At 41.3% G+C, this 15,254-nt stretch overlaps 1 protein-coding gene across 1 annotated transcript in view; it reads right to left on the reverse strand.

Moving 5' to 3' along the window:
- PPM1L (protein phosphatase, Mg2+/Mn2+ dependent 1L) overlaps nt 1-15,254 on the reverse strand; it is a 330,002-nt gene that overhangs the window by 139,400 nt on the left and 175,348 nt on the right. The gene's annotated exons all lie outside the window — the stretch shown is intronic.

The following is a 15,254-nucleotide window of genomic DNA, read 5'->3' on the forward strand; positions in this document are numbered from 1 at the left end:
TTGGCAATACGGGCTCTTTTTTGGTTCCATATGAACTTTAAAGCAGTTTTTTCCAATTCGGTGAAGAAACTCATTGGTAGCTTGATGGGGATGGCATTGAATCTATAAATTACCTTGGGCAGTATGGCCATTTTCACAATATTGATTCTGCCTATCCATGAGCATGGTATGTTCTTCCATTTGTTTGTGTCCTCTTTGATTTCACTGAGCAGTGGTTTGTAGTTCTCCTTGAAGAGGTCCTTTACATCCCTTGTAAGTTGGATTCCTAGGTATTTTATTCTCTTTGAAGCAATTGTGAATGGAAGTTCAGTCCTGATTTGGCTCTCTGCTTGTCTGTTACTGGTGTATAAGAATGCTTGTGATTTTTGCACATTAATTTTGTATCCTGAGACTTTGCTGAAGTTGCTTATCAGCTTAAGAAGATTTTGGGCTGAGACGATGGGGTTTTCTAAATACACAATCATGTCATCTGCAAACAGGGACAATTTGACTTCCTCTTTTCCTAACTGAATACCCTTGATTTCTTTCTCTTGCCTGATTGCCCTAGCCAGAACTTCCAACACTATGTTGAATAGGAGTGGTGAGAGAGGGCATCCCTGTCTTGTGCCAGTTTTCAAAGGGAACTTTTCCAGTTTTTGCCCATTCAGTATGATATTAGCTGTGGGTTTGTCATAAATAGCTCTTATTATTTTGAGGTACGTTCCATCAATACCGAATTTGTTGAGCGTTTTTAGCATGAAGGGCTGTTGAATTTTGTCAAAAGCCTTTTCTGCATCTATTGAGATAATCATGTGGTTCTTGTCTTTGGTTCTGTTGATATGCTGGATTACGTTGATTGATTTGCGAATGTTGAACCAGCCTTGCATCCCAGGGATGAAGCCCACTTGATCATGGTGGATAAGCTTTTTGATGTGCTGCTGAATCCGGTTTGCCAGTATTTTATTGAGGATTTTTGCATCGATGTTCATCAGGGAGATTGGTCTAAAATTCTCTTTTTTTGTTGTGTCTCTGCCAGGCTTTGGTATCAGGATGATGCTGGCCTCATAAAATGAGTTAGGGAGGATTCCCTCTTTTTCTATTGATTGGAATAGTTTCAGAAGGAATGGTACCAGCTCCTCCTTGTACCTCTGGTAGAATTCAGCTGTGAATCCATCTGGTCCTGGGCTTTTTTTGGTGGGCAGGCTATTAATTGTTGCCTCAATTTCAGAGGCTGCTATTGGTCTATTCAGGGATTCAACTTCTTCCTGGTTTAGTCTTGGAAGAGTGTACGCGTCCAGGAAATTATCCATTTCTTCTAGATTTTCTAGTTGATTTGCGTAGAGGTGTTTATAGTATTCTCTGATGGTAGTTTGTATTTCTGTGGGGTCGGTGGTGATATCCCCTTTATCATTTTTTATTGCGTCTATTTGATTCCTCTCTCTTTTCTTCTTTATTAATCTTGCTAGCGGTCTGTCAATTTTGTTGATCTTTTCAAAAAACCAACTCCTGGATTCATTGATTTTTTGGAGGGTTTTTTGTGTCTCTATCTCCTTCAGTTCTGCTCTGATCTTAGTTATTTCTTGCCTTCTGCTAGCTTTTGAATGTGTTTGCTCTTGCCTCTCTAGTTCTTTTAATTGTGATGTTAGAGTGTCAATTTTAGATCTTTCCTGCTTTCTCTTGTGGGCACTTAGTGCTATAAATTTCCCTCTACATACTGCTTTAAATGTGTCCCAGAGATTCTGGTATGTTGTATCTTTGTTCTCATTGGATTCAAAGAACATCTTTATTTCTGCTTTCATTTCATTATGTACCCAGTAGTCATTCAGGAGCAGGTTGTTCAGTTTCCATGTAGTTGAGCGGTTTTGATTGAATTTCTTAGTCCTGAGTTCTAGTTTGATTGCACTGTGGTCAGAGAGACAGTTTGTTATAATTTCTGTTCTTTTACATTTGCTGAGGAGTGCTTTACTTCCAATTATGTGGTCAATTTTGGAATAAGTGTGATGTGGTGCTGAGAAGAATGTATATTCTGTTGACTTGGGGTGGAGAGTTCTATAGATGTCTATTAGGTCCGCTTGGTGCAGAGATGAGTTCAATTCCTGGATATCCTTGTTAACTTTCTGTCTCGTTGATCTGTCTAATGTTGACAGTGGAGTGTTGAAGTCTCCCATTATTATTGTATGGGAGTCTAAGTCTCTTTGTAAGTCTCTAAGGACTTGCTTTATGAATCTGGGTGCTCCTGTATTAGGTGCATATATATTTAGGATAGTTAGCTCTTCCTGTTGGATTGATCCCTTTACCATTATGTAATGGCCTTCTTTGTCTCTTTTGATCTTTGATGGTTTAAAGTCTGTTTTATCAGAGACTAGGATTGCAACCCCTGCTTTTTTTTGTTCTCCATTTGCTTGGTAGATCTTCCTCCATCCTTTTATTTTGAGCCTATGTATGTCTCTGCATGTGAGATGGGTCTCCTGAAGACAGCAGACTGATGGGTCTTGACTCTTTATCCAGTTTGCCAGTCTGTGTCTTTTAATTGGAGCATTTAGTCCATTTACATTTAAGGTTAATATTGTTATGTGTGATCTTGATCCTGCCATTATGATATTAACTGGTTATTTTGCTCATTAGTTGATGCAGTTTCTTCCTAGGCTCGATGGTCTTTACATTTTGGCATGTTTTTGCAGTGGCTGGTACCGGTTGTTCCTTTCCATGTTTAGGGCTTCCTTCAGGGTCTCTTGTAAGGCAGGCCTGGTGGTGACAAAATCTCTAAGCATTTGCTTATCTGTAAAGAATTTTATTTCTCCTTCACTTATGAAACTTAGTTTGGCTGGATATGAAATTCTGGGTTTAAAATTCTTTTCTTTAAGAACGTTGAATATTGGCCCCCACTCTCTTCTGGCTTGTAGAGTTTCTGCCGAGAGATCTGCTGTCAGTCTGATGGGCTTCCCTTTGTGGGTAACCCGACCTTTCTCTCTGGCTGCCCTTAAGATTTTTTCCTTCATTTCAACTTTGGTGAATCTGGCAATTATGTGTCTTGGAGTTGCTCTTCTGGAGGAGTATCTTTGTGGCGTTCTCTGTATTTCCTGAATTTGAATGTTGGCCTGCCCTGCTAGGTTGGGGAAGTTCTCCTGGATGATATCCTGTAGAGTGTTTTCCAATTTGGTTCCATTTTCCCCCTCACTTTCAGGCACCCCAATCAGACGTAGATTTGGTCTTTTGACATAATCCCATACTTCTTGCAGGCTTTGTTCATTTCTTTTTCTTCTTTTTTCTTTTGGTTTCTCTTCTCGCTTCATTTCATTCATTTGATCCTCAATCGCTGATACTCTTTCTTCCAGTTGATCGAGTCGGTTACTGAAGCTTGTGCATTTGTCACGTATTTCTCGTGACATGGTTTTCATCTCTGTCATTTCGTTTATGACCTTCTCTGCATTAATTAGTCTAGCTGTCAATTCTTCCACTTTTTTTTCAAGATTTTTAGTTTCTTTGCGCTGGGTACGTAATTCCTCCTTTAGCTCTGAGAGGTTTGATGGACTGAAGCCTTCTTCTCTCATCTCATCAAAATCATTCTCTGACCAGCTTTGATCCGTTGCTGGCGATGGGCTGTGCTCCTTTGCAGGAGGAGATGCGCTCTTATTTTTTGAATTTCCAGCTTTTCTGCCCTGCTTTTTCCCCATCTTTGTGGTTTTATCTGTCACTGGTCTTTGATGATGGTGACGTACTGATGGGGTTTTGATTTAGGTGTCCTTCCTGTTTGATAGGTTTCCTTCTGACTGTCAGGACCCTCAGCTATAGGTCTGTTGGAGATTGCTTGAGGTCCACTCCAGACCCTGTTTGCCTGGGTATCAGCAGCAGAGGTTGCAGAAGATAGAATATTGCTGAACAGCGAGTGCACCTGTCTGATTCTTGCTTTGGAAGCTTCCTCTCAGGGGTGTACTCCACCCTGTGAGGTGTGGGGTGTCAGACTGCCCCTAGTGGGGGATGTCTCCCAGTTAGGCTACTCAGGGGTCAGTGACCCACTTGGGCAGGCAGACTGCCCCTTCTCAGATCTCAACCTCCGTGTTGGGAGATCCCCTGCTCTCTTCAAAGCTGTCAGACAGAGTCGTTCGCGTTTCACAGGCTTCTACTCCTTTAGCTGAGCCCTGTCCCCAGAGGCGCAGTCTACAGAGACAGGCAGGTTTCCTTGAGCTGCTGTGAGCTCCACCCAGTTCCAGCTTCCCAGCGGCTTTAGTTACCTACTTAAGCCTCAGCGATGGCGGGCGCCCCTCCCCCAGCCTCGCTGCTGCCTTGCGGTTAGATTGCCGCAGACTGCTGTGTTAGCAAGGAGAGAGGCTCCGTGGGCGTGGGACCCTCCCGGCCAGGTGTGGGATACAATCTCCGGTGTGCCGGTGTTACAGCGCAGTATTGGGGTGGGAGTTACCCGATTTTCCAGGTGTTGTGTGTCTCAGTTCCCCTGGCTAGGAAAAGGGACTCCCTTCCCCCTCGCGCTTCCCAGGTGAGGCGATGCCTCGCCCTGCTTCAGCTCTCGCTGGTCGGGCTGCAGCAGCTGACCAGCACCGATTGTCCGGCACTCCCGAGTGAGATGACCCCAGTACCTCAGTGGAAAATGCAGAAATCGCCGGTCTTCTGTGTCGCTCGCGCTGGGAGTTGGAGACTGAAGCTGCTCCTATTCGGCCATCTTGCTCCGCCCTCTTACCAACTTTGAAGTTTTGATTACCTCATGGAATTGGCCATTCTACTCTGATAATTTCCAACTAAAAGTCACTATAATAAAGTATATTACTTAAAATTAAGAGGAAAATCATAGGGCCACCCAAGTTTTCATTTTGGGGTAGGGAGGAGCTTCCTCTACTGAATACACTCTAATTGGAAAATAGGAAACAAAATAAAGATGCTTTCTGGTTAGACCCCATGAATCCTGTTTTCTTCAGTTCACTGGTTACTAGATGAGTTGAAACTCTTTCAGTCAGCGAATCATAGAAACCTGACAAGCTACCTTAACCCCTAAAAGGGAATTTTGAGACTGAAAAAAAAAAAAAAAAAAAAAAAAACTGCTGTAAACATAGGAGTTAGGTTTGCCTCAAAGAAAAACTAAATCAGAAACTTAGACCCCATCTGCCTTGCATCTCTGCCTTAGATCTGTTTGTCTTCATCAATTTGTGCTGCTATAACAAAATATGACAGAGTGGGCATTTTATAAAGCAAATTTATTTTCTCATAGTTCTGGAAACTGGGAGGCCCAAGATCAAGGCATTGGCAGGTCCAGTCTCTGGTGAAGGCCTGTTCTCATAGATGATACCATCCAGGTGTCCTCGCGTGGTAGGAGAGAAAGGGACAAAAGGACCTAGCTAGTTCCCTCCAGCCCTCTTATAAGGTCACTAGTCCCATTCTTGAGGGCTCTGCCCTGGTGACTTAATCACCTCCTAAAGGCCCTACCTCATAATACTGTGCATTGGGGATTAAGTTTCAACACAAACTGTGGCAGGTACATAAACATTCAAACATAGCATTGATACTCTTTGTATGCTATAATATTCTCTCCAACAGAGGGAGTCAGAAGGTAGCAATTTGCTACCAGTAGCTCCAAACACTGATCCTTACAACAATACCATACTAGAGAAAAAGGCTTGTCAGGATAGCATTGAAGAATCCCACAGGAATACTCCAGTTGGCCCTGTTTCAACCATCTTCCCACCTCTTGAACCAATCACTGTGTTCAGTTGAGGTGAGGTACCAGGCCATATGCCCTGTGGTCAGGATGGGTAATAGTCTGTTGCTAGAAGTGAAGAAGGGTGCTAAGTAGATTAAATACTTGAACCCCACAATTTTACATCCATTAACTCATTTTATCCATACTGTACAAGGGAAAAACTAAGGAACATATCCAAGGTCATACAAAAAAGCAAGAGTTTAGCTGCCTATGGAACCCAGATCATCTAACTAAATCTGGTATCCTTTCCAATACTCTAAATCTCTCCTTTAAAATATTTTCTAGAGCAAATAGATCTAATTCATTTGATATCTCCCAACAGGAAACTAGATTAAGTGACTTCTGATGTCACTTAACTCTAACATTCTAAAATAGGTCACTAACTGGTTTCGTCCGGGCTTTGTGTTATGATCTGGAGTCATTCATTCCCTAATTAATTCATTCGATACACATTTACTGGGTACCTACTACACACTATGTGTCACTGACACTCTTCTCTTGCTGTATTGCTCATCTAGAAGCCTTAATACTAAACAAAGCCACTAAACCACATAGCAACTGCCTGACCAAAAATGAAAAAAATAAGTACAATAAATTCATATAGTCACTGCTTAAAAGTAACCATTAGTGACAAGTTTCATTCGAACAGCTACAGGAGGGACAGAGGCAAATAGCTTTTCCTTTTATTTTATTTTATTTTATTTTTATTATTATTATACTTTAAGTTCTAGGGTACATGTACATAACATGCAGGTTTGTTACATATGTATACTTGTGCCACATTGGTGTGCTGCACCCATCAACTTGTCAGCACCCATCAACTTGTCAGCACCCATCAACTCGTCATTTACATCAGGTATAACTCCCAATGCAATCCCTCCCCTTTTCCCCCTGCCCATGATAGGCCCCGGTGTGTGATGTTCCCCTTCCCGAGTCCAAGTGATCTCATTGTTCAGTTCCGACCTATGAGTGAGAACTCGGAGTGTTTGGTTTTCTGTTCTTGTGATAGTTTGCTAAGAATGATGGTTTCCGGCTACATCCATGTCCCTACAAAGGACACAAACTCATTGTTTTTTATGGCTGCATAGTATTCCATGGTGTATATGTGCCACATTTTCTTAATCCAGTCTTGTCACTGATGGACATTTGGGTTGATTCCAAGTCTTTGCTATTGTGAATAGTGCCGCAATAAACATACGTGTGCATGTGTCTTTATAGCAGCATGATTTATGATCCTTTGGGTATATACCCAGTAATGGGATGGCTGGGTCATATAGTACATCTAGTTCTAGATCCTTGAGGAATCGCCATACTGTTTTCCATAATGGTTGAACTAGTTTACAATCCCACCAACAGTGTAAAAGTGTTCCTATTTCTCCACAGCCTCTCCAGCACCTGTTGTTTCCTGACTTTTTAATGATTGCCATTCTAACTGGTGTGAGATGGTATCTCATTGTGGCTTTGATTTGCATTTCTCTGATGGCAAGTGATGATGAGCATTTTTTCATGTGTCTGTTGGCTGTATGAATGTCTTCTTTTGAGAAATGTCTGTTCATATCCTTTGCCCACCTTTTGATGGGGTTGTTTGTTTTTTTCTTGTATATTTGTTTGAGTTCTTTGTAGATTCTGGATATTAGCCCTTTGTCAGATGAGTAGATTGCAAAAACTTTCTCCCATTCTGTAGGTTGCCTGTTCACTCTGATGGTAGTTTCTTTTGCTGTGCAGAAGCTCTTCAGTTTAATTAGATCCCATTTGTCAATTTTGGCTTTTGCTGCCGTTGCTTTTGGTGTTTTAGACATGAAGTCCTTGCCCATGCCTATGTCCTGAATGGTACTACCTAGGTTTTCTTCTAGGGTTTTTATGGTACTAGGTCTAACATTTAAGTCTCTAATCCATCTTGAATTAATTTTTGTATAAGGAGTAAGGAAAGGATCCAGTTTTAGCTTTCTACTTATGGCTAGCCAATTTTCCCAGTATCATTTATTAAATAGGGAATCCTTTCCCCATTTCTTGTTTCTCTCAGGTTTGTCAAAGATCAGATGGCTGTAGATGTGTGGTATTATTTCTGAGGACTCTGTTCTGTTCCATTGGTCTATATCTCTGTTTTGGCACCAGTACCATGCTGTTTTGGTTACTGTAGCCTTGTAGTATAGTTTGAAGTCAGGTAGTGTGATGCCTCCAGCTTTGTTCTTTTGATTTAGGATTGTCTTGGCAATGCAGGCTCTCTTCTGGTTCCATATGAACTTTAAAGCAGTTTTTTCCAATTCTGTGAAGAAACTCATTGGTAGCTTGATGGGGATGGCATTGAATCCATAAATAACCTTGGGCAGTATGGCCATTTTCACGATATTGATTCTTCCTATCCATGAGCATGGTATGTTCTTCCATTTGTTTCTGTCCTCTTTTATTTCACTGAGCAGTGGATTGTAGTTCTCCTTGAAGAGGTCCTTTACATCCCTTGTAAGTTGGATTCCTACATATTTTATTCTCTTTGAAGCAATTGTGAATGGAAGTTCATTCCTGATTTGGCTCTCTGTTTGTCTGTTACTGGTGTATAAGAATGCTTGTGATTTTTGCACATTAATTTTGTATCCTGAGACTTTGCTGAACTTGCTTATCAGCTTAAGGAGATTTTGGGCTGAGACAATGGGATTTTCTAAATATACAATCATGTCATCTGCAAACAGGGACAATTTGACTTCTTCTTTTCCTAACTGAATAGCCTTGATTTCTTTCTCTTGCCTGATTGCCCTAGCCAGAACTTCCAACACTATGTTGAATAGGAGTGGTGAGAGAGGGCATCCCTGTCTTGTGCCAGTTTTCAAAGGGAATTTTCCCAGTTTTTGCCCATTCAGCATGATATTGGCTGTGGGTTTGTCATAAATAGCTCTTATTATTTTGAGGTACGTTCCATCAATACAGAATTTATTGAGAGTTTTTAGCATGAAGGGCTGTTGAATTTTGTCAAAGGCCTTTTCTGCATCTATTGAGATAATCATGGGGTTCTTGTCTTTGGTTCTGTTTATATGCTGGATTACATTTATTGATTTGCAAATGTTGAACCAGCCTTGCATCCCAGGGATGAAGCCCACTCGATCATGGTGGATAAGCTTTTTGATGTGCTGCTGAATCCAGTTTGCCAGTATTTTATTGAGGATTTTTGCATCGATGTTCATCAGGGAGATTTGTCTAAAATTCTCTTTTTTTGTTGTATCTCTGCCAGGCTTTGGTATCAGGATGATGTTGGCCTCATAAAATGAGTTAGGGAGGATTCCCTCTTTTTCTATTGATTGGAATAGTTTCAGAAGGAATGGTACGAGCTCCTCCTTGTACCTCTGGTAGAATTCAGCTGTGAATCCATCTGGTCCTCGACTTTTTTTGGTTGGTAGGCTATTAATTATTGCCTCAATTTCAGAGCCTGCTATTGGTCTATTCAGGGATTCAACTTCTTCCTGGTTTACTCTTGGAAGACTGTAAGTGTCCAGGAAATTATCCATTTCTTCTAGATTTTCCAGTTGATTTGCGTAGAGGTGTTTATAGTATTCTCTGATGGTAGTTTGTATTTCTGTGGGGTCGGTGGTGATATCCCCTTTATCATTTTTTATTGCATCTATTTGATTCTTCTCTCTTTTCTTCTTTATTAGTCTTGCTAGCGGTCTGTCAATTTTGTTGATCTTTTCAAAAAACCAACTCCTGGATTCATTGATTTTTTGGAGGGTTTTTTGTGTCTCTATCTCCTTCAGTTCTGCTCTGATCTTCGTTATTCCTTGCCTTCTGCTAGCTTTTGAATGTGTTTGCTCTTGCTTCTCTAGTACTTTAAATTGTGATGTTAGAGTGTCAATTTTAGATCTTTCCAGCTTTCTCTTGTGGGCATTTAGTGCTATAAATTTCCCTCTACACACTGCTTTAACTGTGTCCCAGAGATTCTGGTATGTTGTATCTTTGTTCTCATTGGTCTCAAAGAACATCTTTATTTCTGCCTTCATTTTGTTATGTACCCAGTAGTCATTCAGGAGCAGGTTGTTCAGTTTCCATGTAGTTGAGCGGTTTTGATTGAGTTTCTTAGTCCTGAGTTCTAGTTTGATTGCACTGTAGTCTGAGAGACAGTTTGTTATAATTTCTGTTCTTGTACATTTGCTGAGGAGTGCTTTACTTCCAATTATGTGGTCAATTTTGGAATAAGTGTGATGTGGTGCTGAGAAGAATGTATATTCTGTTGATTTGGGGTGGAGAGTTCTATAGATGTCTATTAGGTCCACTTGCTGCAGAGCTGAGTTCAATTCCTGGATATCCTTGTTAACTGTCTGTCTCATTGATCTGTCTAATGTTGACAGTGGGGTGTTGAAGTCTCCCATTATTATTGTATGGGAGTCTAAGTCTCTTTGTAAGTCTCTAAGGACTTGCTTTATGAATCTGGGTGCTCCTGTATTGGGTGCATATATATTTAGGATAGTTAGCTCTTCCTGTTGAATTGATCCCTTTACCATTATGTAATGGCCTTCTTTGTCTCTTTTGATCTTTGATGGTTTAAAGTCTGTTTTATCAGAGACTAGGATTGCAACCCCTGCTTTTTTTTGTTCTCCATTTGCTTGGTAGATCTTTCTCCATCCCTTTATTTTGAGCCTATGTATGTCTCTGCATGTGAGATGGGTCTCCTGAAGACAGCAGACTGATGGTCTTGACTCTTTATCCAATTTGCCAGTCTGTGTCTTTTAATTGGAGCATTTAGTCCATTTACATTTAAGGTTAATATTGTTATGTGTGAACGTGATCCTGCCATTATGATATTAACTGGTTATTTTGCTCGTTAGCTGATGCAGTTTCTTCCTAGCTTCGATGGTCTTTACATTTTGGCATGTTTTTGCAATGGCTGGTACCGGTTGTTCCTTTCCATGTTTAGGGCTTCCTTCAGGGTCTCTTGTAAGGCAGACCTGGTGGCGACAAAATCTCTAAGCATTTGCTTATCTGTAAAGGATTTTATTTCTCCTTCACTGATGAAACTTAGTTTGGCTGGATATGAAATTCTGGGTTTAAAATTCTTTCTTTAAGAATGTTGAATATTGGCCCCCACTCTCTTCTGGCTTGGAGTTTCTGCCGAGAGATCTGCTGTTAGTCTGATGGGCTTCCCTTTGTGGGTGACCCGACCTTTCTCTCTGGCTGCCCTTAAGATTTTTTCCTTCATTTCAACTTTGGTGAATTCAACTTTGGTGAATCTGGCAATTATGTGTCTTGGAGTTGCTCTTCTGGAGGAGTATCTTTGTGGCGTTCTCTGTATTTCCTGAATTTGAATGTTGGCCTGCCCTACTAGGTTGGGGAAGTTCTCCTGGATGATATCCTGAAGAGTGTTTTCCAACTTGGTTCCATTTTCCCTCTCACTTTCAGGCACCCCAATCAGACGTAGATTTGGTCTTTTTACATAATCCCATACTTCGTGCAGGCTTTGTTCATTTCTTTTTCTTCTTTTTTCTTTTGGTTTCTCTTCTCGCTTCATTTCATTCATTTGATCCTCAATCGCTGATACTCTTTCTTCCAGTTGATCGAGTTGGTTACTGAAGCTTGTGCATTTGTCACGTATTTCTCGTGTCATGGTTTTCTTCTCTGTCATTTCGTTTATGACCTTCTCTGCATTAATTACTCTAGCTATCAATTCTTCCACTCTTTTTTCAAGAGTTTTAGTTTCTTTGTGCTGGGTACGTAATTCCTCCTTTAGCTCTGAGAATTTTGATGGACTGAAGCCTTCTTCTCTTATCTTGTCAAAGTCATTCTCCGTCCAGCTTTGATCCGTTGCTGGCGATGAGCTGCGCTCCTTTGCAGGGGGAGATGCGCTCTTATTTTTTGAATTTCCAGCTTTTCTGCCCTGCTTTTTCCCCATCTTTGTGGTTTTATCTGCCTCTGGTCTTTGATGATGGTGACGTACTGATGGGGTTTTGGTGTAGGTGTCCTTCCTGTTTGATAGTTTTCCTTCTAATAGTCAGGACCCTCAGCTGTAGGTCTGTTGGAGATTGCTTGAGATCCACTCCAGACCCTATTTGCCTGGGTATCAGCAGCAGCGGCTGCAGAAGATAGAATATTGCTGAACAGCGAGTGTACCTGTCTGATTCTTACTTTGGAAGCTTCCTCTCAGGGGCGCACTCCACCGTGTGAAGTGTGGGGTGTCAGTCTGCCCCTAGTGGGGGGTGTCTCCCAGTTAGGCTACTCAGGGGTCAGGGACCCACTTGAGCAGGCAGTCTGTCCCTTCTCAGATCTCAACCTCCATGTTGGGAGATCCACTGCTCTCTTCAAAGCTGTCAGACAGAGTTCTTTGCGTCTGCAGAGGTTTGTGCTGCTTTTTGTTGTTGTTATTGTTGTTGTTTAGCTGTGCCCTGTCCCCAGAGGTGGAGTCTACAGAGACAGGCAGGCTTCCTTGAGGTGCTGTGAGCTCCACCCAGTTCGGGCTTCCCAGCGGCTTTGTTTACCTACTTAAGCCTCAGCAATGGCGGGCACCCCTCCCCCAGCCTCACTGCTGCCTTGGGGTTAGATCGCAGACTGCTGTGCTAGCAATGAGGGAGGCTCCGTGGGCATGGGACCCTCCCGGCCAGGTGTGGGATATAATCTCCTGGTGTGCCCGTTTGCTTAAAGCACAGTATTGGGGTGGGAGTTACCCGATTTTCCAGATGTTGTGTGTCTCAGTTCCCCTGGCTAGGAAAAGGGATTCCCTTCCCCCTTGCGCTTCCCAGGTGAGGTGATGCCTTGTCCTGCTTCAGCTCTCACTGGTCGGGCTGCAGCGGCTGACCAGCACCGATTGTCCGGCACTCCCTAGTGAGATGACCCCAGTACCTCCGTTGAAAATGCAGAAATCACCGGTCTTCCGTGTTGCTCGCGCTGGGAGTTGGAGACTGGAGCTCTTCCTATTCGGCCATCTTGCTCTGCCCCTCCGCAAATAGCTTTTCTTATAGACTTGTTAACCACTAACACACATGTATGCGCACATGCGTTCGTGCGTGCACACACACACACACACACACATAGGGAAATGATAGATCTCATGAAATTGAGAAATTTTTCATGGTATAAAAATCATATAATATGTAACAGTTTCACTACCAATGAGTATAAACCACTAGTTTAAAAAGAAAATTCATCAGCATCAGACTACAGACACAGCTATAAAGTAAAGGAAGAAAAAAATGCTCTGTGGGGTTATTTTTTTAGACCTTAAATGTTGTTGTTCAAAAGTTCCTCTGTGTTATCATTTTATGATTGCTCCCTATTTTAAAAATATCCATACCATGTATTAAACATCCATCATATCGCACCAGACAACTTCAAAGACACAACTGGAAATTACTTTGCTTTTCCAGCTGTACTTTTCTGAGAGAGCTTCTGGTTAGAAAAGATAACACAGCCCAGCTTTGATTCTGGACCTTTGTTGATGTTGGTGTATTAACATAACACAGGTTAGAGTTTTCAATCTTTAAGTCATGGGATGTTCCTTGTACATATATTTGTACCTTGTACAAAGGTAAAGGTGCAGAAAAAGGCCTCCTATCCCACTGTCTTTCAGAGCATCTATTTACACAATACTAACACATTTGCCTTAGGTAGAAAACCCAACAAGTCTGACTTTCTTGATTCATCTGCAAAACAGAAATAATACATGCTGTGAGGCATTGAGTATCAATGATTATTTACAGGACTAAACAAGCTCCTTGGAATATACTTGAAATAAAACAAGCACAAGTGCCTTGCCTCTTAAAGAAGTTCCTTTATCAATGAATGTTTTACATATCCAATAACCAAAGCAAGTCAGGATAGCTCAGGAGAATGCTGTCAAAATGACCATCAATTCTGGGTCAGAATGCAGTCCTGTGGCTTAGTATCTTGACTTTGTACCCACCACCCACAGCCACCACTGGCATAGCATATTCATAGCAGAGCTCAGAAAAGGAATTTCTCACATTGAAACAAACATCCCCCTACTTAATCAGAGGAAGCCATAGTCAGCACAGCTAGCAGATTCTTTTGCTCCAAAGTCAATTCAGTGTACACTTTTGTTACCCTAGAACATACTCAGCATGGGGTAGCCATTAAGCGGGAAGGATCTAAGAAGTCCTTGGTTTTAAAAAGCTTACACTCTTGGTGTGCAGACTGCCTTATCGAAATGAAACAAAAGAGCAATCAAGCAGTGGAAAGAGATCTGAATTAAGGGTTCTGGTTCCAGGTTTACTATTTATCAGCTTTCATATCAAACACAGCAGTCTTCTCACTGCATTCATTTTCAAACAAGAACCTAGCTAGATGGTCTGTAAACTGCAGTTCCCACATTCTAAAATTCTAATCAAGCATCAAAATGCATGGGACAACCTATTATGGCTCAGAAATCATTAAGAGAGGCCACTGCTGAAGCCCTCCAGAAAGAAAGGTTTCAATTGAATTACATTATGAATCCACAGAGAAAAAGACGCTAGAGGAAAGGGGCAAAGGGGCAGGTAGGTATACAACCAGGCTTTCGGGCTGTAACATAGGTTCCTGAAGGAGAACCTCTGCTAGGACCCTGCTTCAAAGTTCCTAGATACAAGACCCCTCTCTCTCATTCAGCTGCCCTCAATGCTGCCTCTTCTCCTTCTATCAGTAGTACTCCTTGGTGCTAGAATTCTGAATCCAGAGGTTTGTGGCTATGAGATTAGCTTGTATTACAGCTAGAATATCCACCACCACCACCTCTCTCAAGAAGATCCTTTAAAGAATGTCAGCACCCTGTAAGAATGCAATGAGTAGAACTAGAAAGATGGGGTTTCTGTCCTTTCTCTGGCCCTACCCCAAACTAGTTCTTCAGCTCTGGACCAGCCACTTACTCTTTAGACTTCATTTTCCTCCTCCTCCTTCATTTTCTTCCTTCCTTCTTACTTATATCACTAATTTCATCTGAAGATCTCATGTATCTCTTATACATGAGATAATAGGTATAATTAAACCATAAGATCTTCTCAAAACATATGGTAGAGTTATTTTCATCCTTGTTATGATTTGTTGAGATAATGAATTAAGAATTGATCTTCTACTTCCGGTAATGGCAGGTTAGTTTATAGTACAACAGCCTCCTAAGAACACAAGGACTCACTAAACACTTTACAACTAGTGTAAAAATCCAAGACTATAAATTCTGTTAATAATAATCACATTAGAACAATATGCCAAACTCAATTGAATTGATGTTTTGATCACCTAAATGGCTAACTTAAAGTAAAACTACATTTTATTTCCATCTATTTACCATTTACTCTGTAACATACCATGCTAAATAAATAAAAAACCTCTCAAAAAATTCATGATTCCCATTTCCAGAACTCACTGGCAGTATAAACTGGAATGAGAAGTTCAATTCTGTGCATATAAATGTGACACTTATAAATAGGGGTTTTAGTGACTGGTAAATCAGAGTTGTAGAGCAGCGGCTGTTGTAAATGGTCATGACCATTTCTTGTTTGATAATAACAAGCAGTTTCCATATTTATAATTCTAGAAGCTGATTTCAATGATTAGGAATAGCTTCTTGATTTTCTGCTTTTTACAACCTGAATTTGGGCAG

Source organism: Piliocolobus tephrosceles, chromosome 2 (assembly GCF_002776525.5).
Source record: "Piliocolobus tephrosceles isolate RC106 chromosome 2, ASM277652v3, whole genome shotgun sequence".
NCBI classification, from domain to species: domain Eukaryota; kingdom Metazoa; phylum Chordata; class Mammalia; order Primates; family Cercopithecidae; genus Piliocolobus; species Piliocolobus tephrosceles.